Source organism: Rhineura floridana, chromosome 4, assembly GCF_030035675.1.
Source record: "Rhineura floridana isolate rRhiFlo1 chromosome 4, rRhiFlo1.hap2, whole genome shotgun sequence".
NCBI classification, from domain to species: Eukaryota; Metazoa; Chordata; class Lepidosauria; order Squamata; family Rhineuridae; genus Rhineura; species Rhineura floridana.
This window is the reverse complement of record NC_084483.1, coordinates 201,486,547-201,512,677: the sequence shown is the minus strand read 5'-3', so window position 1 is coordinate 201,512,677 and position 26,131 is coordinate 201,486,547. Positions and strand designations below refer to the sequence as shown.

Sequence of the window (26,131 nt, the reverse complement as noted above, 5' to 3'; positions counted from 1 at the left end):
TGGTGCTCCTGGCAGCTCTGTGTAAGATGCAAATTAAGCGTAAGGTTTCCGTTACTGTATTGGGTGCCATCTCACCCTTGGCTCTTTGGCAGGTTGGCAGGACCACTAGCATCAGTGCATGGATGCCTCATTGCACATCCTCAGGAATTTTCCCCCAAGGCCAGTTCACAGAGGAGTGAGTGAAGGGGAGTCCGGAGACCGGAAAGGCCTAGATGGCAGCAACAGTAACTGCAGAGGGGAAGAAGACAGGTACATGTATCCCTCAGCCAGAAGAGAGTCCTGTGTAGGCAGAAATAGCTGGGAACTGGAGACAGAGCAGTCCCTACAGCAGAAGAGGAGCACGCAGGGAATTGGATGCCTTTTCCACCAAAGATTGTTCTTTGCCTTGGCTCTGAGCCGTACACCTCTCCCTCCCCTGGCACCTTGAACACTACAATGGCAATGTCCCAGGTGCCTGGGAAATGCAATTTTCCCAGGGCACCCAAGTCTTTAATGGGGATATCAGGCACCATGTGGCTCCTTTTGCCTCACTGCTGAGAATTCAGGGACTCAAAAGGAGGGGTTAATGGGCTGGGGCAGGCGTTCCTTAGGATGTTGTCACATTCCAGATGATACTGTTGGATGCAGTGTTGACATTTACAACTAGACTTTCAAAAAAATGGCTTTGAAAATGAGCTGAGGGGAGTTCACCCATCTCGGATGTGCCTTCTGGGCCCCTATAAATATCACACAGGGTGCTTTTGATGTAGTTTCCCTTTCAGTTTGCTCCCAGATGCCCTATTGCTGATATTGGCAAAGCTCCTAACAATTCCTGTGCATGGAGCATTTCCTCCTCCCAAGACTGGTTAGGTTATAAACATCAAATATTCCTAGATAAAAACAGTAGCGTTCCTCCTCAGCTCTTTTTTTCTTAATGAAGAAGAGGGTTTATTTTGTTGCACAGCTTATTGCAGCAAAATACATAAGAGAGAGTAACTGCACTTGTGTAGAGATGAACTTCGAAACTACCTTGAACTAAGGGAGATCATTGGTCTGTCTAGCCCATCTCTGATAATAAATCTTAATTGCCTGTGTTATTGTTGTTGTTGTCATCGTCTCATCGTCTCCCGCCCTTTCTCCCAGTAGGAGCCCAGGGCAGCACACAAAAGCACTAAAAATACTTTAAAATACCATAGAACAGTCTTTAAAATATATTAAAACAAAGCATCTTTAAAAACCTTTTTTAAAAGCTTTAAAACATCTTTTAAAAAAAGATTTAAAAATATATTAAAAAGCAGTTCCAACACAGACACAGAATGGGATGAGGTCTCAACTTAAAAGGCTTGTTGAAAGAGGAAAGTCTTCAAAAGGCACCAAAAATATAACAGAGATGGCGCCTGTCTAATATTTAAGGGGAGGGAATTCCAAAGGGCAGGTGCCACTACACTAAAGGTCTGCTTCCTGTGGATCTCCAGATAAGATGGTATCTTCAGGAAGCCCTCACCTGCAGAGCACAGTGATCAACTGGGTATGTAAGGGGTAAGATGGTCTTTCAAGTATCCTGGTTCCAAGCTGTATAGGGCTTTGTACACCAAAACTAGAACCTTGAACTTAGCCCAGTAGTTAATAGGTAGCCAGTGCAATTCTTTCAGCAGCAAGGTGACATGATGGCGATACCCTGCCCCAGTGAGCAGCTGTGCTGCCACATTTTGCACCAGCTGCAGCTTCCGGACCAACCTCAAGGGTAGCCCCACACAGAGCGCTGTACAGTAATCCAGCCTGGAGGTTATCAGTACATGGACAGCAGTGGTCAGCCTATCCTGATCCAGAAATGGCTGCAGGTGTCTTACTATCCAAAGCTGGTAAAAGACATTCCTAGCCACGGAGGTCACCTGGGCCTCTAGCAACAAAGATGAACTGAGGAGCACCCCCAGACTACAGACTTGCTCTTTCAGAGGGGGTATGACCCCATCCAAAGCAGGCAACTGACCAATTATCTGAACTCGGGAACCACCAGCCCACAGCGTCTCCATCTTGCTAGGATTCAGACTGTTTCTTAACCTTCATCCAGTCCACCACCAAGTCCAGGCAGCGGTCCAGGGTGGTCCTGGATGGAGGAGGGAGAGTGTGTGTGTGTGTAAACAAGTTTACTGTACATAAATAGCATTTATATTCACTGCTGTACTCACTTTTGCCTCTGGCTCCATCCACCACAGTCATGTGACACCCCCTCCCAGAAATTTGCCCAGGAGGGAATACCTGCAGTACAGTATAGAAACTAAGACCATAATCCTATCCCCACATACCTGCTAATAAACCTCATTTAAATCAGTGGGGCTTACTTCTGGGAAGACATGTATAGGATTGCACTGTAAGGTGGTATGGCATGCATGATAAAATTGCTGGTTCACATCTCAGCCAAGAACTCACCACCTTAAGCAAATGACTTAAGCAAAGACATGCATAGCCAGTTGGAATTTGGAGGCAGTAATACCGACCTACCTGTGAGGGCTGTTGTAATGATAACTGTCAGGATGCAGGATTGGGGCCCTGAAGTTTCAGATGATGAGGAGAGGGAGGGGGTCATTTGGACAGAGTCGTGTGAAGGAGAAGCAGAAGAGGGGGAGGGAATCTCAGAGATAGAACTGTCTGGGAGCGAGGACCTTGAATGTCCAACAGACACAGATTCTTACCGTGAGCTTCCCACGCCTCCTCCCCCTCCGAGCTTGGAGGAGTTGGAGAAGGAGGGAGGGCAAGGAGGAATCCAACCCCCTCCTGAGCCAGGAAAAAGCAAGGAGAAACACCCAGATGGTTTAAGCATTGCCCCCCCCCCGCTTTCACCCATACCTGAGTCAGATTTCTCAGAAGGGGAGGGGGCGGTGGCACCTCCTTCACCATGTACAAGGAGACAGCAAAAGAGGCGGCAAAAGAAGGGGGAGAGGTGGGGTGTGGATGAGGGCACTTTGAGGCGGAGTGAGATAATTCGTGCCCATTTGCCCCCTTCTTAAGGGACAGGGGGAGTAGTGGTTCCTTGTTCTGTCAACTCTCTTCTATGTCGCAGGTTATGTTTAGTAGTTAAAGTTCATGAGACGGCGTAGTCTTTGTCTGGATATTACTTTAATAAAAACTGATTTGCTTTCATCAACTGGTCTGGCTCCTGAGCCTCAACCTGGACACGACAGTTTGACAGAACCACCTACCCAACCCTTGACGCTCCTGCAACTTGAACGGGACAAAATGGAACAGGGAGCAGCAGGGGGGACAAAGCCCACTTCTGAAGCGGAGGAAGTGCGACAGCTGAAAACTAATGTTACAGATCTACAGGCAGATGTCCAAACCTTGTTGGCATCAGTGAGGGCATTGAAAACTGACAGCCACACTTTGAAATCCACGATAGCCCAAATGCGAACAACCCCTTCAGCCGCTGTGGTTAAGATTCCGATTGGATTGCCACCTAAGTATGCGGGACAGAGTGACCAACTCTCCACCTTCGTGGCTCAATGTGAAATGTACCTGGACATTAGGAACGCAGAATTTCCTAGTGATGCAGCCAAAGTTGCCTTTGTGATCAGCCTATTGGAAGGGGAAGCTGCCAAGTGGGTCACTCCCTATCTGGTCAGAAAGGATGCCATCCTAGGAAGATATAGAGGATTTATGCAAGCCATGACCGAGATGTTTCAGGACCCCCAAAGAGCGGAGACTGTGGCGAGGCAATTGAGCACTTTGAAACAAGGGAAAGGAACTGTTTCAGAGTATACCAATGCCTTTAAAATTCTGGCCCAGGAAACTGGTTATAATGACTTAGCCCAGATGTTTATGTACCGAAGTGGACTGAATGCCGAGATCTTGGATGATCTGGCCAGAACTACCCCCCCAACTGATCTGCCTGGGTTGATTCGGCTGTGCCTGCAAATCGATCACCGGTTGGAAGGAAGGCGCCTGGAGAGGAAACACGACGTACAGAGATACTCAGCTTCAGCCTGTCACAGTAAAATCCCTCAGACTCCCGGGGTGTCAGGTAACACGGGAGAAGGATCGGGAGGGGCTCGGCCGAAGTTATCAGAGGAGGAAAAAGAAAGGCGTCGTCGGGAACGTCTCTGTTTTTACTGTTCAAAGCCGGGCCACGTTGCTAGGGAATGCGGATTTAAAGGAGATAAAACAGGGCCATCGGGAAACTAAAGTACCCAGCTCTCGTGCAGGCCGGAGGGCTGGGGGCCACTGCGTACAAAGGGCCTCCGGTAGCACAGCCCCCTTCAAAAGGGGTACTGGTGCTACCTATTCGGATTACAACTTCCACAGGAGTAATGTTCAACTCTACAGCACTGATTGACAGTGGAGCCTCTACCAATTTCATTGATGCAAAGTTGGCAAAACGTCACCGAATCTCCCAATGGAAATTGGAAACCCCCTTGTCAGTTGAAACTATTGATGGCAGACCATTGAAGTCGGGTGGAGTGACTCGAGCCACAGAGGAATTAAAGCTAGAAATTCCTGGGCACGAAGAGCTCATTTCCTTGTATGTGTCAGATCTCTCGAACTTTGATGTGATTCTGGGAATGCCCTGGCTAGCAAAGCATGACCCAAAAATAGCCTGGAAGGATGCAGTTGTATGGTTCACTTCTCAGGACTGTCACGAGAACTGTGAGCCAGAGATAACCATAAAAGCCCTGGCAGGAGCTGTGCAAGAGGTCAAGGAAGTGGTACTTCCCTCGAAATATGTGGATTTTGAGGATGTGTCTAATGAAAAGGAAGCAGAGTCCTTGCCCCCTCATCGCCCTTATGACTGTGCTATTGATTTAGTGCCAGGAGCAAGCGTTCCAGCTGGAAGAATTTACTCCCTTACAGAGCCAGAGAGAGCAGCTCTGAGAGAGTTTTTGGACAAAAACCTGAAGCGAGGATTTATCCGTCCCTCACAATCCCCCGCAGGGGCCACCTTGCTGTTCGTGAAGAAGAAAGGAGGGGAACTCAGACCCTGTAATGATTACCGCACCTTAAATCAAATTACCATCCCTAACGGTTATCCATTGCCCCTGATTCCGGAGTTGTTAGACCAACTGCGTTCTGCAACAATTTTCACAAAATTGTACTTAAGAGGGGCGTATAATCTGATTCGAATGAAAGAGGGGGATGAATGAAAGACCGGGTTCAACACCTCTTATGGTCAATTCGAATACCTGGTGATGCCTTTCGGGCTATGTGGGAGTCCTGGCGTATTTCAGAAGTTTATGAATGAAGTGTTTAGAGACCTCTTGGATCAGTACGCGATTTGTTATCTGGATGATATTCTGGTGTTTTCAAAGAGCCAGGAAGAACATGATCAACACGTGAAAACTGTGTTGAAAAGACTGAGAGAGAACCACTTGTATGCCAAGTTAGAGAAATGTGGGTTTGACTTGTCATCTTTGGACTTCCTTGGATACCGAATCTCAGCAGGAGGAGTGGAGATGGACCCAGGAAAAGTGAGTTGTGTATTGGATTGGGGCCAGCCAACCACCAAGAAGGACATACAACGTTTTCTGGGATTTGTCAATTACTACAGAAAATTTATCCCAGGCTTTTCCAAGCTAACAGCTCCCCTTATGGACTGTTTAAGGGGAAAAGGAAAGTTTCAATGGACAGAGAACGCAGCAAGAGCTTTCGGGGAACTGAAAAGGAAATTCGCATCTGAGTCTATTTTGCGTTTTGCTGACCCTACCCGCCCTTTCGTCGTGGAAGCGGATGCTTCAGATGTAGCCATAGGGGGGGTCCTTTTGCAACCAGACATGGATGGGAAGGAATTGTATCCTTGTGCATATTTCTCCAGAAAACTAAAGGATGCCGAAAGAAATTATACAGTGTGGGAAAAAGAGCTGTTAGCCATCAAAGACTCATTTGAGAATCGGAGACAGTATTTAGAGGGAGCCCAGCATCAGATAGAAGTGCGTTCTGATCATAAGAACTTGGAAAGTCTGCAAACAGCTCGGAAGCTAAACCAGAGACAGATACGTTGGTCGCAGTTTTTCACCAGGTTTAACTTCAGGATTACTTACCATCCCCATGCAAAAAATCAGAGAGCAGATGCTCTATCCAGACAACCGCAATATAAAGGAGATGAAGTTTGCAGCCCTCCCCAGTACATTGTCCTGCCGGAAAAACTGATGTTGGGATTATGCCAGCCTTCATGGGAAGAGGAGCTTAAGAAGGCACAGCAGAGGGATTCATGCATGCAATGATACATTCAGGAAATGGAACAGGATCCGGATTCAGAAGTAAGTTTCCATTGGAAGGATGGACTGTTTTGGTTTAAAGCTGCCAGATATGTGCCAAAGGGGGACCTAAGACTCAGAATTTTGCGTCAATGTCATGACTCTATCACGGCTGGACACTTTGGCATTTTTAAGACCATTCAAAATGTAGCTAAGGATTTTTGGTGGCCCCAAATGCGTCGAGACATTGAAAACTATGTAAAATCATGCTCTCTCTGTACATGGGTGAAAACAGACATGGGAAAACCTGCAGGGTTGCTGGAACCTTTACCAATGCCGAGTGAACCTTGGAAGGACCTTTCCATGGATTTCATAACTGATCTACCGAAGTCACAAGGAATGACAGCTATATTGGTCATAGTGGATTCATTGACCAAGATGGCTCATTTCCTTCCTTGCTCAGGAGCCTTAGAAGCTAGAGAAACAGCAAAATTGTTTATAAAGGAAATCTACCGATTGCATGGATTGCCCAATAGCCTAGTCTTGGATCGGGGAACTCAGTTCACAGCTAAATTTTGGAGAGCTGTTTGGAAGCAGCTGCAAATGGAGCTAAAACTTTCTTCAGCTCATCACCCCCAGATGGACAGGCAGACGGAGAGACTTAATGCTGTTTTAGAAAGGTATTTGTGCTGTTATGTGTCTTACCAACAGACTGATTGGGTTTCCTATTTGCATTTTGCAGAATTTGCTTATAATAACTCCTTGCATACCAGTACTGGACAAACACCTTTCTTCGCTAACTATGGATTCCATCCCAAGGCTTTCCCCAGCAGTACAGGGAGTACGCCTGTACCAGCCGCAGGGGAATTTCTGCAGGAGCTTCAGGCAGTGCAGCAAATACTGAAACAACAATTAGACAAGGCCAAAGTGGAGTATAAACGAGTTGCTGATCAACATCGATGGGAGGGGACCCCCCTTCAGATAGGAGACAAGGTATGGTTGTCTACCCGCTTCTTCCAGATGCCGGGCAAATGCAAGAAGCTGCAGGATAAGAGAGTGGGACCTTTTGAAATAGAGGCGCAAATCAACCCAGTGGCTTATCGTCTGAAGTTGCCAGATACTTTTAAAATACATCCTGTGTTTCATCGCTCCTTGTTAATGAAAGCCGCCCCTCCCAGTGAGTTAAGACCGGTGGAATCTCCAGGGGCGCCGTTAATAGTGGATGAGCAAACTGAGTTTGAAGTGGCAGAGATTCTGGACTCAAGGAGAAAGCGTAATAAACTACAGTATTTGATTCATTGGAAGGGTTATGGACCAGCTGACAGATCGTGGGAAAATGAGAGCGATGTCCATGCTCCGGACTTAGTAAGAGACTTTCATCAACGGTTCCCTCATTGTCCTAAGCCAACAGGTTGGGGGGGAGCACAGCATGGAGGAGGGGATGGTGTCAGGATGCAGGATTGGGGCCCTGAAGTTTCAGATGATGAGGAGAGGGAGGGGGTCATTTGGACAGAGTCGTGTGAAGGAGAAGCAGAAGAGGGGGAGGGAATCTCAGAGATAGAACTGTCTGGGAGCGAGGACCTTGAATGTCCAACAGACACAGATTCTTACCGTGAGCTTCCCACGCCTCCTCCCCCTCCGAGCTTGGAGGAGTTGGAGAAGGAGGGAGGGCAAGGAGGAATCCAACCCCCTCCTGAGCCAGGAAAAAGCAAGGAGAAACACCCAGATGGTTTAAGCATTGCCCCCCCGCTTTCCCCCATACCTGAGTCAGATTTCTCAGAAGGGGAGGGGGCGGTGGCACCCCCTTCACCACGTACAAGGAGACAGCAAAAGAGGCGGCAAAAGAAGGGGGAGAGGTGGGGTGTGGATGAGGGCACTTTGAGGCGGAGTGAGATAATTCGTGCCCATTTGCCCCCTTCTTAAGGGACAGGGGGAGTAGTGGTTCCTTGTTCTGTCAACTCTCTTCAATGTCGCAGGTTATGTTTAGTAGTTAAAGTTCATGAGACGGCGTAGTCTTTGTCTGGATATTACTTTAATAAAAACTGATTTGCTTTCATCAACTGGTCTGGTTCCTGACTCGACAATAACTGAGATAATGTATGTGAAACACCTTCAGAACTCTTTCAGTGCTCTCTAGATGCTATGTGTTAATTACCATGTCTGGTATTCAATATTAATCGTACTCAGAGAGTCAACTCATTAAAATTAATAAACATGACTAACTTAGATGCATTAATTGTCGGAATTCTGTTGAGGTGCATAGCAGAGTTGCGTAGTGCTGCAGAACGGAGAGGATTGAGCAAGCTTAGTGTGTGTGTGTTTGAATCTTTGCTAAGATTCTACCTTCCCTCCAAATTAGTCAGACAGAGACTTTAAGCTTTAAAATAAGAAACAACTACTTTATTCTGGAAGTACATGCTTGATAGGAAAGAGTTCTATATCTAGCTAACTAGCTATGCTGGAGCAACGAGCACTGGTCCCAGTACTCGCCCTCATCCTGGTTGAGAGGAGAGACAAAGAGAAGATGTCTGTTCCCCTCTCGAGAGAAAGAGAACACTGAGAAAGGCGGGAAGGAACTGGGATCAACATTCCTTTGCTTATCAGTCTAGCAGGAAGGGGAGAGACGGCAGAGGATCAAAGGGATCGGTATAGCCTCAACCAGCAAGAGGTCTAGCTCTCTAGCTACCCTTATTAACCCCATGCAGCCTCAACTCACCAAGTTGGAGTTGAACCTCATACATTCCAACATTAATGTCAGTGGGTCTACTCTTACCTGAATACAACCTCATCTTTCCATTGCCATTGAAAGTTAGGGAATGAAACTATTATATTGGGCTGATTGCATGGGACATCATCTGGCTAAGACCTCTCATCCCTTTTTCTCTGCCTACTTAACAAAGACTCTTTATCTCTGTGGGCAGGATTTGCAGGACGTCCTAGGAACGAAAAGGAATGTAAAGCTGCAGGGGGCTATTGTGGCTATCAACTCTGCAAGTACCCTAACACTGCCATCGGAAATTGCCACATTTGGAATTCATGTTGTAAAAGGTGAGGTGGAATTTCTTAAGGTGGAGGCAGAGAGAGAGAGAGGGAGAGAGACGCACCACAAATGGGTTGCAGAAACACATCCTCATAGAATCATAGAATAGTAGAGTTGGAAGGGGTCTACAAGGCCATCAAGTCCAACCCCCTGCTCAATGCAGGAATCCAAATCAAAGCATTCCCAACAGATGGCTGTCCAGCTGCCTCTTGAATGCCTCCAGTGTTGGAGAGCCCACTACCTCTCTAGGTAATTGGTTCCATTATCATATGGCTCTAACAGATGGGAAGTTTTTCCTGATGTCCAGTCAAAATCTGACTTCCTGCAACTTGAGCCCATTATTCCGTGTCCTGCACTCTGCAACAACTGAGAAGAGATCCCGGCCCTCCTTTCATGTACTTGAAGAGTGCGATCATATCTCCCCTCATTCTTCTCTTCTCCAGGCTAAACATGCCCAGTTCTTTCAGTCTCTCCTCATAGGGCTTTGTTTCCAGTCCCCTGATCATCTTTGTTGCCCTCCTCTGAACCCGTTCCAGTTTGTCTGCATCTTTCTTGAAGTGCGGAGACCGGAACTGGATGCAGTATTCAAAATGAGGCCTAACCAGTGCTGAATAGAGGGGAACTAGTACATCACGCGATTTGGAAACTATACTTCTGTTAATGCAGCCTAATATAACATTTGCCTTTTTTGCAGCCACATCACACTGTTGGCTCATATTCAGCTTGTGATCAACAACAATTCCAAGATCCTTCTCACATGTTGTACTGCTGAGCCAAGTAGCCCCCATCTTATAACGGTGTACTTGGTTTCTTTTCCCTAAGTGTAGAGCTTGGCATTTATCCCTGTTGAATTTCATTCTGTTGTTTTCAGCCTAATACTCCAGCTTATCAAGGTCCCTTTGAATTTTCTTTCTGTCTTCCACGGTATTAGCTATGCCCCCCCAATTTTGCATCATCTGCAAATTTGATAAGCATGCTTTGTACCTCCTCATCCAAGTCGTTAATAAAAATGTTAAAGAGCACTGGGCCCAGGACCGAGCCCTGTGGTACCCCACTCGTTACTTCTGCCCAGTTTGAGAAGGAACCATTGATAAGCACTCTTTGAGTACGATTCTGGAGACAACTGTGGATCCATCTAATAATTGTTCCATCCAGCCCACATTTAGCTAGCTTGCTAATCAGAATATCATGAGGCACTTTGTCAAAAGCTTTGCTGAAGTCAAGATATATTATGTCCACAGCATTCCCACAGTCTACAAGGGAGGTTATCCGATCAAAAAAGGAGATGAGATTAGTTTGGCAGGATTTGTTCTTCATAAATCCATATTGGCTCCTAGTAATCACTGCATTGCTTTCAAGGTGCTTACGGATTGACTGCTTTATAATCTGCTCCAGAATTTTTCCAGGGATTGTTGTTAGGCTGATTGGTCTGTGGTTCCCCAGTTCCTTCTTCTTGCCCTTTATGAAGATAGGGACAACATTAGCTCTCCTCCAGTCATCCAGCACTTCACCGGTCCTCCATGATTTCACAAAGATAATAGAGAGCAATTCTGAGAGTTCTTCAGCCAGTTCCTTCAATACTCTAGGATGCAGTTTATCGGGCCCTGCCAATTTGAACTCTTTCAAAGTGATTTTGTATTCCTTGACCATTGGTCTATCAATCTCAAGTTCCAATCCTGCCCCTTCTACTTCATGTTTCCCGGGAAGGTCATAGGCCCTTTTTTGGGAGAAGACTGAGCCAAAGTAGGAATTGAGCACTTTTGACTTTTCTTTGTCATCTGTTATCATTTTGCCATCCTCATTGAGTACCTGTGCCACCATTTCTTTTCTCTGTCTTTTACTATGGACATACCTGAAGAAAGCTTTTTTGTTGCTTTTAGCATCCCTCGATAGCCTCAGCTCATTCTCAGCTTTAGCCTTTCTGACACCATCCCAGCAATTCCGTGATACCTGCCTGTACTCTTCCTTTGTGGCCTGGCCTTCTTTCCACTTTCTGTATGTGGCCTTTTTTGTGTTCAGGTCATCTCTAAGCTTTTTGTGAAGCCACATTGGCTTCTTCTGCTGTTTCCCCCCTTTTCTCCTTATTGGAATGGCTTGCCATTGCACTTTTAGAATTTCCTTTTTTAGAAACTCCCACCCATCTTCAACTCCTTTTCTCATTAGGGTGGCTTGCCATATAACTGTACTTACAATTGTTCTGAGTTTATTAAAATCAGCTTTCCTGAAGTCCAGGGTGTGGCTACTCTCAGCTTTCGCTTCTGTTAAAATCAAGAATTCAAGTATGGTGTGGTCACCATCCCCCAGAGTTCCCGTAACTCCCACTTCATCCACCAAATCATCTCTATTGGTTAGAATCAAGTCCAGGATAGCTGATCCTCTGGTTGCTTCCTCCACTTTCTGTAAGAGGAAGTTATCTGTAACACAAGTCAGAAATTTCTTGGAGGGGCATTGTTTCGCAGAATTTGTCTCTCAACAGATATCAGGATAATTGAAATCCCCCATTACTACTACATCATGCCTCCTCGAAACATTGGCAATTTGCTTTTCAAAAGTTACATTCTCATCTTCTCCTTGATTCGGTGGTCGGTAGTAGACTCCAAGCACCACATTCCTTTTGTTACTTGCCTCATTAATTTTAATCCAGATACTCTCGGTGGAGCTACCAAACTCATCTTCCTGTATTTCTGTGCAGGGATATATATTTTTAACATATAGCACAACTCCACCTCCCTTTTTATTCCTTCTGTTCTTCTTGAACAAGTTGTATCCTTCAATTGCTCTATTCCAGTCATGGGAGTCATCCCACCAAGTTTCAGTTATACCTATCAAGTCGTAATTGCCCTCCTGTATTAAGAGTTCAAGTTCGTCCTGCTTGTTTCCCATGTTCTGTGCATTAGTACACAGACATGGAAGACCATGTGATTAATGAAATCCATCTTGCTTTAACGAATGCCGTGTTCATGAGACTCAGCTGTGGCACTTTGCTTTGCATTCTCTATTCTTTATGGTGGTGTTGAAAAATGGAAATGGACTGCCTTCAAGTCAATTCTGACTTTTGGTGACCCTACGAATAGGGTTTTCCTGGTAAGAGGTATTCAGAAGTGGTTTTACCATTGCCTTCCTCTGTGACTGAGAAGCAGCGACCGGCCCAAGGTCACCCAGTGAGCTTCATGACTGTGTGGGGATTTGAATCCTGGTCTCCCAGGTCATAGTCCAACACCTTAACCACTACACCACACTGGTTCTCTCCATGGTGTTAATTGAAGCAATATACAGAGCAGACTTTACTCCATTGAACTCTTTAGGACTCTCTGCTGCAGGGCTTTCCAGATGGCTCTCTCTCTCTTTGGGGAAGGGTCGTAGCTCAGTGACAGAGTATTTGCATGCGGAAGGTCTCATGTCCAGACTTCAGCCTCTTCGGGTAAGGCTTGGAGAGACCCCCGCCGGACACTCTGGAGAGCTGCTGCCAGTCAGCGTAGACAATGCTGAGCTAGATGGACCAATGATCTGACTCAGCATAAGGCAGCTTCCTATCTTCCTATGGCCTCTTCTTTACACAGTTCATCACCAGCTGAAAACCATTTTTCCCCTTTCCGAGTTTATTTGCTGAGTTTTGTGCATGGCTGTGATCTTTGATGGACCTATGCTGTTCTTTTTTTTCTTTTTAAATGAGTTTTTAAACTCCTTTTTTTCTTTTTTCTTTTTTGCAGGACCTGGCAACCAAGAGGTCTTCTGTATCTTTAAATGTTGTACAGGGGAAAGGGAGAATTCCACCTTGTGGTTTTTCTCATTACTTTGTTGCAAGAGCACTCTTCCCATTTTAATCAGCCACCACCGCTACACTTTTCAAACAAGGATGTGTCAGGACCTTCTCTAAGAATACTAAACCCCAATAATCCTGGGGGTGGGAGCAGAGGAATCCAAAGATCTGTGATTCAGGCCTCATGTAAATATTCCTCAGTGGCTCCCCCACTTCTGGCCATTCATTGTATCTACACAATAGAGGATAGTTGTGAACAATGAAACTGGCTTATGGACTACACATTCACTCCCTCTAGGAATGGGCAACTGTCAGTTTTGGTTTCTCTATTTTTTCAGACTTAAATTCAGTTCTCTGCATTTCTGCAGCAATTTGGGTTTTCTTTAAAAAAAAACTCATGAAAATTTGTCAGCATTTCAGTGCAAATGTCTCCTAACATGCACATTTTTGAACACAATTTTGCCTGATATCCATGTTCTTGTAAAGCCATTTTCCTGAATATAATGCATTTTGGGGTGCTATTTTCAAAAAATGTAGGCATGTTTAATTCACATTTTATCCTGGTATATGTGTGTTCTACACATTATCTCACTGGAGAACTTCACTGCAAATTTGGAGTACAAATTTCAAAGGATGGCTGTGTTTTGGTCTGCATACGTCTGTGAATTAAGTAGATCCGCCTTTAAATCTGAACTGAATCAAATTTCTCTCTCATCCCTATCTGTGATTCAGACTCCTTGTGAGCTTCCCTCAGTAGCTACTTCATTCCTGGCCAAGTCTTTGTTTCTTCATGAAAAATGATGGTTATAAGCAATGAAATAGGATTATGGGCTTGTTATGCATGCCAACAGTGCAAACCCCTTTGCTTAACTAACACACATACACACACACTTTACAGTGTCACTACTGGACTTACAATCATAACTTTGCTGTAGTTAATAAATAGAAAATAAATAGGGAAACTGAAATTGACAGATTCAGTCTGTGTTGCAGAGTGTGGAGGGAGTGATGGGCACCACATATATGAGCAGACCACTGAGAGCAGGGGTGGTGGTGAGGAAAGCTCCCCCCAGCAGGTGGGGGAGAGATATGACTCAGTTCGATTTCTGATTTGCTTAAACAGTCATCAAAGGCCTACAAACCATGTTCATATCTGGTATGCTTGAGTCAAATTCTCACATCACTTTGTGCCCCACAAGAATTGAATAAATTTATTTCCATCAAAGATCAGTACAGGCTCAAGAAGAGAAGAGAAGAGACATCTTGTAATATGTTTCCTCCTGAGCACTGCGGTGGTAACAATCCATACTCAGCAAAGCTGATGGCCAGGCAAGTGGCTATTTAGAAGCTTGCATTTAAAGATTGGTTCAAGTCTGAAATGGTCATTGTTGTTGCCATCATTATTCAATTCATTCTTATTTTTTTTAAAAAGGCTAATGAGATGCTAACCATTTGATGATTGATGATTGGCCACACTGGCTGGGGCTGATTGCCGTTGGAGACCCAAAATATCTGAAGGCCCAGAGGATGCCAGCCCCTGCTTCAGAGCATGGAAGCAGCAATTACACAGTCTCCATAGATGAGTGATGGTGATGATGGTGTGAATGGTGCTTTACAAAGCTCATGAGGATGACAGGAAGATCATCTGAGAAGTTTACAATCTCTGCATCAACATGGGGAAGGCTAGATGTATAGCTGTTTGGAGCAGTGGAAGGGTGGCACTTGCTGGACTTGGCAAAATGTTTTTAGCAAAAAGCCCCTGGAAGTAGCAGCACATTTATGTCTTGTCACCAGGGAAATGTCCTGGGAAACTGTACAGAGAAAAAGATGGCTGCTCCCATGTACCATCCTGGGACAGGATGATGGGAGATGTTTTTGAAGCTAATATGGATCCCACCCAACCTGCCTTTCTTAGATGATGGGGCTGTAGCTCAGTGGCAGAGAACATTATCTGTGTGTGGGGAAGTTCCCAAGTTCAGTTCCCAGTGTCTCCAGATAGGGGTTGGGCAAAACTCCTGTTTGGAAAACCTGTAGATCTGCTACCATTGAAAGCAGACAACAGTGAACGCCACAGTCTGAACATAAGGCAATTACATATCTTCATATGGTGCCTATTTCCAGGCCCTGTCTAGACAATTTCATGCAATGTCTCATGCATATTACAGGATGTAATATTCACGATATAGTTTTTTCAAAACCCCTTTTGCAATAATCTTTGCATAATGTGCATATTTGCATGATTTTGTTACCATCAAACTGCAGCGACATCACACCCAATGCCCACAAGATGCCCACCCCACTCTGTGACAATATGTCCTATAAATACAAGGACCTTTTGGTCGTCTCGCCATCCTTCCATCACCTGAGATCCCATCCAGTCTTTCAGTCATGAGGATCTTCGCCATTCTTTCAGCTGTTCTCTTCATGGTGCTGATGGCTGCTCCAGGTAAACTCTGGCTCAGTGGGGACTATGGGAGACTGTGCAATTGATGTTTCCATGCTCTGTAACAGGAGTTGGCATCCTCTGGGCTTCCAGATATTTTTGGACTCAACTCCCATCAGCCCCAGCCAGCATGACCAAGGGCAGGGATGATGGGAGTGGAAGTCCAGCAACATCTCGACAGCCATAGATTGCCCAAACTTAGTCAATAGGAACCAGGCTAACCAGCAAGGTATTAGAGGAAACAAGTGAAGCTTGCATCAAAATATTACAGTTTGGAATGTTCCTGTTTAATTTTCATGGCAGACAACTGTGGTCACTTCCAGGATTTTGTATGTTCTTTCTCTTGGTATAGCACTTGCTGATCGACCAACAACAACACCCGGAAATGCAACTGCTGAATGCCGCCGTCTTAATGGGTTCTGCCTTGGCCATTGCCCACCAGGGATGAAACGCATTGGGAAGTGTGATCCTCCAAGGCCAGTTTGCTGCCACTTTATCAAAGCCAGGTAGGTGCAGCCACAGTCCAAGCAAGTATCAAAACTGGATTTGAACACACGTGAGTGTATGCTGCTGCAGGAGAATAAGAATCACATATTTGTGTACCAAAACAATCCATATGGAGGATGCTGACCAGGAAGAAAAAATATTTTGGCATGTTCTTTTGCCATTACAAGATACCTGATCTATTGAATCACTAGGGTTGAGAATGCACGGATCCAGAAACTATACATGCTTCTTCATAGCCTGGCAGTTAGACCTCCTTGTCATCAGTGTTTGGTGTAGCCTGTTATTGGAACAGACAAAGCATCATGAAGTTGAGTGCGGTACAAGATAACAGGTCTGGGCAGACAGCCAGTGTGTCATATAAATTGTCAATAGATAGTAAGAGGAAATCCTTATATGGAGGTTAAGCGGACTGGTTGTGAAAAGAAGACACATCTGGAGCATCTGATGAGAGCCTGATGAGACATTACAAAAAGTGTATATGACCATAGGGCCACATCTTCCCTTAGAAAAGCAAGTGTATAAAAAGCCAGGTTTCATAGCACTCAGGGCCCCGCAGCTCTGCTAGAGTGGGAGGTCGAAGTAAGCAGGAGAACAATCCATCTATTCCATCCATGACATCTGATGGCTGATGTATCATGACATGTATTCCTAGGTACTTTGTAACTTTAGCTCTGTGATATGACAGAGTTTAACTCAGAGCTCCAACTATTGTAACTTGTTTTGACTAAGGTGTACATTCAGAGTTTCATACTTTGATGTTAAATGGATATCCAGCAATTTCTTTTATGGTCATATATATTTCTATTTTCTGTTTCTGCAGTGATGGCTAAGACCACCTAGAATGCATTTTATTAGCTGTAGTGCGAGTCACATAAATAAATAGCATATATTATAAAGACTGTTCTGCTCTCTGAAGTCTAACTCCCAAACAGAAAAGTTCTGGAACCTCCCAAGACTCAAAGTGAAGCATCACTCACACTGTGTCAGCAGGTGCTGCTGCAGTGGAATTCACCCTTTGCATGTCGGTGATGCTTCCCAAAATGCTGGTGCTGATCTGCTTGCAGCATACAGTTCTGAAACTACAGTTTGATGTAAAATCAGACTGATTACAATATGTTGCTACTTCAGCAATGCCTCTAGCTATTGGAAAAAAAGAGGATGCATGTTTTCAGCCTGCTATGTTTAAACCACTTCATTTAAGGCAAGGTGGGCATGGTCAATTAAAAACACAGAGCACACCTAGATTTTTGCTAGAATATATTTCACCTCTCACTGTTTTACCTTGTGCAAATTGAGACACTCCTGAGGTCCACTGGAGACTATTCTGCAGAAGTCAGTGCCATTATTCCACAATTATGTTCGGAGTTTTTTTAGTGTAAATTTTGCAAAGTGTTGCTGTACTTCACATATTCACAGAAATAGAAACAAAAGAAAATGATGTACTATAGGAAATTTCACTAAAATTGCAAAGTAAATCAGACATATTTAAAGTGACTCTGAACTATATCAACTGTCTTAATAATGTTGCTTCCCTGCTAAAACAAGATTAGCACAACACATGTCTTCTTTATTTATTATTTATTTATTTAATTGCATTTCTAAACCACCCTATAGCTAACAGCTCCCAGGGCGGTGTACAACACGATAAAACCACAATATTTAAAATACAAGCAAGTGTGTATTGCGCATACAATTATAAAACATATTTAAAAACAGAGTAAAAGAAAATAAACATAAGATTAAATTAAAATAAAAAGCTTAAAATGCCTGGGTGAAGAGGTGGGTTTTTACCTGGCACCGAAAAGATGACAGAGAAGGCGCCAGGCGTATTTATTTATTTATTTATTATTTCAATTTATATACCGCCCTTAGCAGAATAGCTCTCAGGGCGGTGAACAAACAAGATAAAATACAATATATCATAGTAAAAAATCACAAAAACATGTACAAACAAACAACAGAAAGCACAACAAAAATGAAATAGAACACAAATTAAGAAGGATACATGTTAAAAGTAGAAAGATTAAGAAAATTAAAAGATTAAAATGCCTGGGAGCATAAAAAGGTCTTTACCTGGCGCCGGAAAGATAGAAGTGTAGGTGCCAGGCGTACCTCTTCGGGGAGGCTGTTCCACAACTCAGGGGCCACCACCGAAAAGGCCCTAGATCTTGTTACTGTTCTCCGGGCCTCTGTATGAGTTGGGACCCGGAGAAGGGCCTTAGACGTCGAGCGGAGTGAACATAGCGAGAGAGGCGTTCCATCAGATATTGCGGTCCAGTGCCGTTAAGGGCTTTATAGGTAAGGACCAACACTTTGAATCTGGCCCGGAAACGTATTGGAAGCCAGTGCAGTTGGGCCAGAATAGGTGTTATGTGGTCGAATTTCTTCGTCCCAGTAAGAACTCTGGCCGCGGCATTCTGCACTAGCTGAAGTTTCCGAATCGTTTTCAAAGGTAACCCTACGTAGAGAGCATCACAGTAATCCAATCTAGAGGTTACCAGAGCGTGAATAACTGAGGCTAGGTTCTCCCTGTCCAGATAGGGTCGTAGTTGGGCTACCAGCCGAAGCTGGTAAAACGCATTTCGTGCCACCGAGGCTACTTGGGCCTCGAGTGACAGAAGCGGATCTAATAAGATCCCCAAACTATGGACCTGTTCCTTTAGGGGGAGTGTAACCCCATCTATATGTTTCCGGGCCAGATTCAAAGTGTTGGTTCTTACCTATAAAGCCCTAAACGGCATCGGACCGCAATACCTGATGGAGCGCCTCTCTCGCTATGTACCTACCCGTTCACTGCGCTCGACGTCGAAGGCCCTTCTCCGGGTCCCAACCCATAAAGAGGCCCGGAGATCAACAACTAGATCTAGGGCCTTCTCGGTGGTGGCCCCCGAACTATGGAATGCCCTCCCAGACGAGATACGCCTGGCGCCTTCTCTGTTATCTTTTCGGCGCCAGGTAAAAACTTACCTTTTCACCCAGGCTTTTTAAATTTTGTAAATTTTTAAATATTTTAAATTTAACATTCTAAATTTAATATGATCTTAATTTATAAATCTCAATGGCAATTTTATTAACGTTTTATAATTGTACTATATATTTTTTTTCCACACTTGCTCATATTTTAATTGTGATTTTATTTGTTGTACACCGCCCTGTGAGCTTTCTGCTATAGGGCGGTCTAGAAATGTAAGTAAATAAATAAATAAATAAATCTAGGGCAGGTCGGACATCAACCATCTGAGCAGAGGGGGCCCCGACCAACAGCATCTCAGTCTTGTCAGGATTGAGTCTCAGTTTGTTATTATTCTATTATTTGGGCTGATTGCAGGTGTTGCCACCACTCACCATATGCTCAGAGGCACCAAATTCATCCAAGCTACACAGGAAGTGGATTGGACTGTGAAAGTCCAACCCAAATTGTGCTTGCATTTTGACAACTTTGTAGGGCAGTCCAATATCTCAGAGAGGAGTTCAGGTCTCCTGCTCCCCTGGTGCATTCACTATAGCTGCCCAATTTCCCTGCTTTTAAAAGTTTGATAGAAATATCTGTGGGCTATAGGTATGTTCTTAAACCGCAAGGTTTTTTGCCTACTATTGAATTTCCCTGCTTTTTAATCCGGGAGGTAAGAAATGGGATCCTGTGCAAGTTTGCTGAGAATGGATTGATCATTTGCATGCTTATTGAGTTCAGTGGGATTTACTCCCCTGCAATCATGCTTAGGATAGGTGAAACTGACCACAGGGGATGGGGAGGGGAGGAGGAGGAAGTGGAGGAGGGATGGGAGGAATGGCAGAAGGGAGGACTGGGATGGGAGAAGGCAGGAAGGGGAGGGGAGGAGGACAGGTTTGATCATTTCAATGTTTATTGAGCTCAGTGACATTTACTCCCGTGCAATCATGCTTAGGATAGGTAAAACTGACTGCAGAGGAGGGAGAGAGGGCTGGAGTGGGCGGAGAGGAGGAAGAAGGAAGAGAGGAAAGGGGAAGGGAGAGGAGAGGGGAAGGAGGGGAAAAGCATGTCTGATCATTTGTATGCTTATTGAGTTCAATGGGATTTACTCCTATGCAATGATGGTTAGGATAGGAAAAACTGACCATGGGAGAGGAGGAAGGGGAAGGAACATATTGGAGGGGGCAAAGGAAGGGGGAGGGGAGGGCAGGTTTGATCATTTGCATGCTTATAGAGTTCAATTATATTTATTTCCATGCAATCATGCTTAAGATAGGTAAAACTAACCATGGGGAGGAGGAAGGGAAGGGGGAAGGAAGGGGCAAGAGGGAGAGGATAGGAGGAAGGAGAAGGAAGGGTGGGTTTGATCATTTGCATACTTCTTGAGTTCAATGGGATTTATTTCTGTGCAATCATATTTGAAAATGGAAATGGATTGCCTTCAAGTTGACCGGACTTATGGCGACCCTCTGAATAGGGTTTTCATGGTAAGCTGTATTCAGAGGTCATTTTACCATAGCCTTCCTCTGAGGCTGAGAGACAGTGACTGGTCCAAGGTCACCCAGTCAGCTTCATGGCTGTGTGGGGATTTGACCCCTGGTCTCCCAGGTCGTAGTCCAACACTCTAACCACTACACCATACTGGCTCTCTGGGTTCAAAAGAACTTTGGCAAAAAGCACCACACACCACGTCAGCAGCTGCTGCTGCAGTGGAATCCACCCTTTGCATGTAGGTGATGCTTCCCAAAATTGACCCTGTAAAGTTGACATTAGTGTATTAACTTTGGAGGAAGGGGGGATACAGATGACTGAACATTTATATAATACAATATATTGAAAAACTACTGAATCTGAAAGTGTTTCTATTCTCTTTGGTGCAGGTAGTGTCACATTGCTGGCTACTCATAGCGGATTCCTGGCTGACGTCCATGGATTGAGGATTCATTGATCCTGCTTTGATTCATTGATCCACTCAGCCAATCATCCAGCATACTTCAGCTTCTCACCCATGTACTCCCCCTTTCTCCCTCAGTAAATTACCATACATCACCTAATAGACCCGCACTTACCATATTTACAGATGCTAACTTACAGGAACATCACAGCAACCCCTTCTCCTGATTTGCTACGTATTTGCGCTTTTAATGTAGCTTATCTTATGCTGAATTGTCTTTCTCTTTAAGCTTATTAAAACTAAGGCATTTGAGCATCTATATTCTTGAAGGGTGCCTCTGTGTTTTGGAGAAGTGGTTTGGGGAGGAGATCTTTTCAATGTGCATCTAAGGGGCTAGCTCCTTTGCCACAGAATGTCTCTTTAAGGCAGGCAGTGCCAACATGGTGCCCTCCAGCTGCTTTGGACTGCAACTCCCATCATCTCTGACCACTGGACATACTGGCTGAGGCTAATATAAAGAAATTTTGCAGTGCAATTTTCCAGTCATGTAACGTGTACAAAAATGCATACACTAGGGCAAAGTGTGCATATAAGTGCATACATTCATGAAAATAACATACAAAAATGCATGGATGGGGTTGCACTCCCCTGGACAGGTAGGACCATAGCTGGGGGTGCTCCAGGATTCAACACTGTCCCTGGAGGGTCGGGTAGTCTCAGAGGCTAGGAGTGGCTTTTTCCAGCTACAGCTGGTTAGCTCCAGACTCCTTGAAGGATGAGCTTCACCCATTGAATCTGCCCATCCAGATTCACATGGGCTATGACCAGCTGATGGGCCCCATGTCTTTGTGCCACTGTCGTCTGATGCATGGTTGGGTGGCAAGGCCCAGGAGAGCTTTCTCTGTGAGTGAGGCTCATATGTAGAAGTCATGCCCACAGGAGGTTACACAATATACACAGTTCTGTCTTTCTGGGACCCCTTTCTAAATGCTACTTGTAATTTTGGATTCACTTTCTTTCAACCTGAGGCAGGGCTGGCCTCCCATTGGGCAGATGCCTCAGGCGACAGATGCTGGGAGAGAGCGGCAAACTCCCTCTTGCCATTCCCCTCTTTGGAGGACAGAGATGCGTGTGCCACATGGCCTGTCCTGCACCTCATTGATACTCTTCTGCTCTCAGAGGCAGAAAAGATGCTAACCCAGCAGCATCAGCACTGAAGTAGGAGTCAACTACCAGTCCAGCCATGGAACGGGGGGGGGCAACTTGTCCTTCAGCTCAGAGAGCAAAATGTCTTGGGCCAGCCCTGGCCTAAGGTCTACATGCTCCCATGGGCAATTTTCTGGAGGATGCATGCCAGTGATTGGCAGGGGTAAGAAGAGGGCAGGGCCAGGCAAAAATTGGGCAGAGCAACAGAAGTGACTCTTACCTTTTTACAGTATGCTACATTTGAGCCATGCAAAAGTTAGAGATTTTTATGCATACACAAACACATATATACACAGAGAGAGAAATGCAGTTGTTTATTTGCAGCAGATGTGTTCTGTTGAACCCACAATGGGGCTCATCTATGCCACATGGAAGCAGGAAAGACCTAATGCTCTATGTAATGTTTAGACCAGGCCACACATAAATTCCTTAGCGGAGATGTATATATTAAGCAACATTGCAAACAAAATTGTATATATTAGCAGAAAGGTGGACAAAACTCAAATTTGCACTTTTTGAACCAACATACAAACCAAAACACAATTATCCTTCAAAATCCACAGTCCTTCGAATGTTGGGACGAAGTTCTCCAAATGTGACTGGTTAATTCATCCCTACACTGGGCACAACCAATTGCAATCTTTAGGCTCTGTGCAGTTGTTTTGCCAAATGCCTAGCCTTGGGCAGACACAAGACAAATTAGTCTGAAATTTCAAAAGGACAATGAAACACGTCTGGTGGTGAAGAAGTTAAAGGATTTATTAAGCAAGCTATTTACATTGCTGTCAGTTGTCTTTTGCAAGCAGTAAAACACTAAAGCTTGGTCTTTCCTGATGTTATCTTGAGTCTTCCAAAACCTCTTGCTGGGCGTTGCTTTGAGGCTTTCAAGAGCCCTGAAGGCTTAACCTCCCTAATCTAGGGTTCCTTTATTTATATCCAACAGACCCCTGGGGCACCTTATACCTATGAGATCATTATCTTCCCAGCACCTAGATTGCTGGTTTCCCCCTCAGGTGACTTTTTTTTACCTTCTTCTGATACAACTTGGCCTTGGACATTCAGCTGTGATGTTTATTCCCAGGTTTTTCTCATGCCCTCCCTTAAATGAGCTAATGGGCGTAACTGCTTTGCTTAGACTATCAAGTGCTTTATTTACATAAGCCAAGTGAGGACATTCGTAAACCACTTAGCTCACTGTGGGACAAGCTGGATTGTTTTTTTTTTTATTTATTTGTTTGTTTGTTTGTTTGTTATTTGATTTATATCCCACCCCTCCTCCCAGTAGGAGCCCAGGGCGGCAAACAAAAGTACTAAAAACTTTAAAACATCATAAAAACAGACTTTAAAATACATTACAACAAAACATCTGGTTACTTGAACAACCTTTTAACTTTTCTCATGCTCTGTTTTCTGAATGCAGACAGAATGAAGCATTTCTCAACATTGTCAGAGAGCCTACATTTTGAGCTCTCCAGATTCCAAAACATTGTAATTACAGTGTGCAATAACTCAGGGGTATGAAACATGGATTATGGGACAGGGGGTAGGGTTGCCAGGTCAGAAGCATCCCAAAACCTGAGATGTCACGGGGTGGGCTCTAGTGATGTCACGGGGTGGGCTCTAGTGATGTCATGGGATGGGCCCTAGTGATGTCATGGGGCAGGCCCTAGTGATGTCATTAAGCATGATACATTAAGTATCAACCACAGTTGCTTGCAGCATACCATTCAAACAAAAAAAATGAATGCCTTTCCTGTCCAAAACATCTTCTCTCGACTTCTGTGCAAGAACCCAGTAAATTATTTGCAAACTTCAAGAGATGGAAACATAACGATATTGGGAGGGGGTATGGAGAGAGAGAGAGAGAGAGAGAGAGAGAGAGAGAGGGGCAGAAAAGAAAAGCTATTGCAAGAAGGAGTTTTCGTGAATTCCGGGAAGTGTGGGTGCAAGACTTCGGCACTCTAGGCTTTTTTTTGCCCTACCATTGAGCTGCAGTCAGCAGGATAAGTAACTGGCTGAACATTTTGAACTGGCACATGCCACCTACTTTGTGAGAAAGATTTATTTGCATGACTGAACAAAATAACTAGATTCTATAATGCTTTGGGTAGCCCAAGCCTATGCAAGTTTACTCAGAAGTAAGTCCCACTATGTTCAATAGGACTTGCTTCCATAAGTGTCCATACACAGACAATTTCATATACACTTGCTAGCGGGGAGGGAATCTACACTGAACATATTGGGGCTTACTAAAGAGTAAACTTGCATCATCTCTTCTCGAGTTTCCAGCAAATCCTGCAAATTTTCCAGTAACGGCAAACTAAGACACTATCTATCTATCTATCTATCTATCTATCTATCTATCTATCTATCTATCTATCTATCTATCTATCTATCTATCTATCTATCTATCTATCTATCTATCTATCTATCTATCTATCTATCTATCTATCTATCTATTTATTTATTTATTACATTTATATACCACCCCATAGCTGAAGCTCTCTGGGCGGTTTACAGTAATTAAAACCATTAAAAACAAATATATACATTTTAAAACACATTGTTTTAAAATGATTTAAAACACAATTTAAAAGTTTAGAACAATTTAAAACACATCATGAAATGCCTGGGAGAAGAGGAAAGTCTTGACCTGGCACCGAAAAGATAACAGTGTTGGTGCCAGGTGCACCTCGTCAGGGAGATCATTCCATAATTTGGGGGGCACCACTGATAAGGCCCCCTCCCTTGTTGCCAGACTCCCAGCTTCCCTCCGAGTAGACACCTGGAGGAGGGCCTTGGATGCTGAGCGTAGGGTATGGGTGGGTTCGTGTCAGGAGAGGTGTTCCATCAAGTATTGTGGTCCCAAGCCATGTAAGGCTTTATAGGTTAAAACCAGCACCTTGCATCAAGCTTGGAAACATACAGGCAGCCAATGCAAGCGGGCCATAATCTGTTTTATATGTTCAGACCGTCTGGTCCCTGTTACCAATCTGGCCACTGCATTTTGCACAAGCTGCAGTTTCCAAACCATTTTCAAAGGGAGCCCCACGTAGAGCACATTGCAGTAATCTAACTTGGAGGTTACCAGAGCATGGACAACTGAAGCCAGGTTATCCCTGTCCAGATAGGAGCGTAGCTGGGCCACCAACAGAAGTTGGTAGAAGGCACTCCGTGCCACCAAGGCTACCTGAGCCTCAAGTGACAGAGATAGTTCTAGAAGAACCCCCAAGCTACGAAACTGCTCCTTCAGGGGGAGTGCAACCCCATCCAGGACAGGTTGGACATCCACCATCCGGTCAGAAGAACCACCCACTAGCAGCATCTCAGTCTTGTCTGGATTGAGCCTCAGTTTATTAGCCCTCATCCAGTCCACTGTCGCAGCCGGGCACCGATTCAGCACATTGACAGCCTCACCTGAAGAAGATGAAAAGGAGAAATAGAGCTGTGTGTCATCAGCATACTGATGGCAACACACTCCAAAGCTCCGGGTGACCACACCCAATGGCTTCATGTAGATGTTGAACAGCATGGGGGACAGAACTGACCCCTGCGGAGCCCCATACTGGAGAGTCCAGGGTGCCGAGTAATGTTCCCCAAGCACCACCTTCTGGAGGCGACCTGCCAAGTAGGAGTGGAACCACCGCCATGCAGTCCCTCCCACTCCCAACTCTGCTAGTCTCCCCAGAAGGATACCATGGTTGATGGTATCGAAAGCCACTGAGAGATCAAGGAGAATCAACACAGTCACACTCCCCCTGTCTCTCTCCCAACAAAGGTCATCATACAGGGTGACCAAGGCTGTTTCCATGCTAAAGCCAGGCCTGAAACCCGACTGAAATGGATCCAGATAATCAATCTCATCCATGTAACAGCTATTGCAATTAATTTCCATTTTTAAAAAATCTTCCAACTACTGGCTAGGTTCACACATCATCGTCAGCCATAAAGGACAAGCAAATCAAGTCCACTTTAGTTCTACTCATACTTCTCACGAAGGAGGAAACAAGCCACAACCTCTGGTTTCACATTATATTTGATCCAGGGACTGTGGCTTGTTTCATTCCCAACAAGCCATAATTTGTAGTCAAAGTTTGTTTTGCGGTGCCCTAGGTTGGTGAAGCCAGTAAGTTATACTAATTTTGACAGCTACTGGAAATAGTATTT

General features: G+C 44.7%; 1 long non-coding RNA gene across 1 annotated transcript; it reads left to right on the top strand.

The window, feature by feature from the left end:
* Window positions 1-15,310: 15,310 nt before the first annotated feature.
* On the top strand, window positions 15,311-21,075 carry LOC133384538 (uncharacterized). The gene is made up of 3 exons (XR_009762608.1): window positions 15,311-15,410; window positions 15,760-15,917; window positions 20,749-21,075. It is a non-coding gene; the product is annotated as an uncharacterized LOC133384538 (long non-coding RNA).
* Window positions 21,076-26,131: the final 5,056 nt, after the last annotated feature.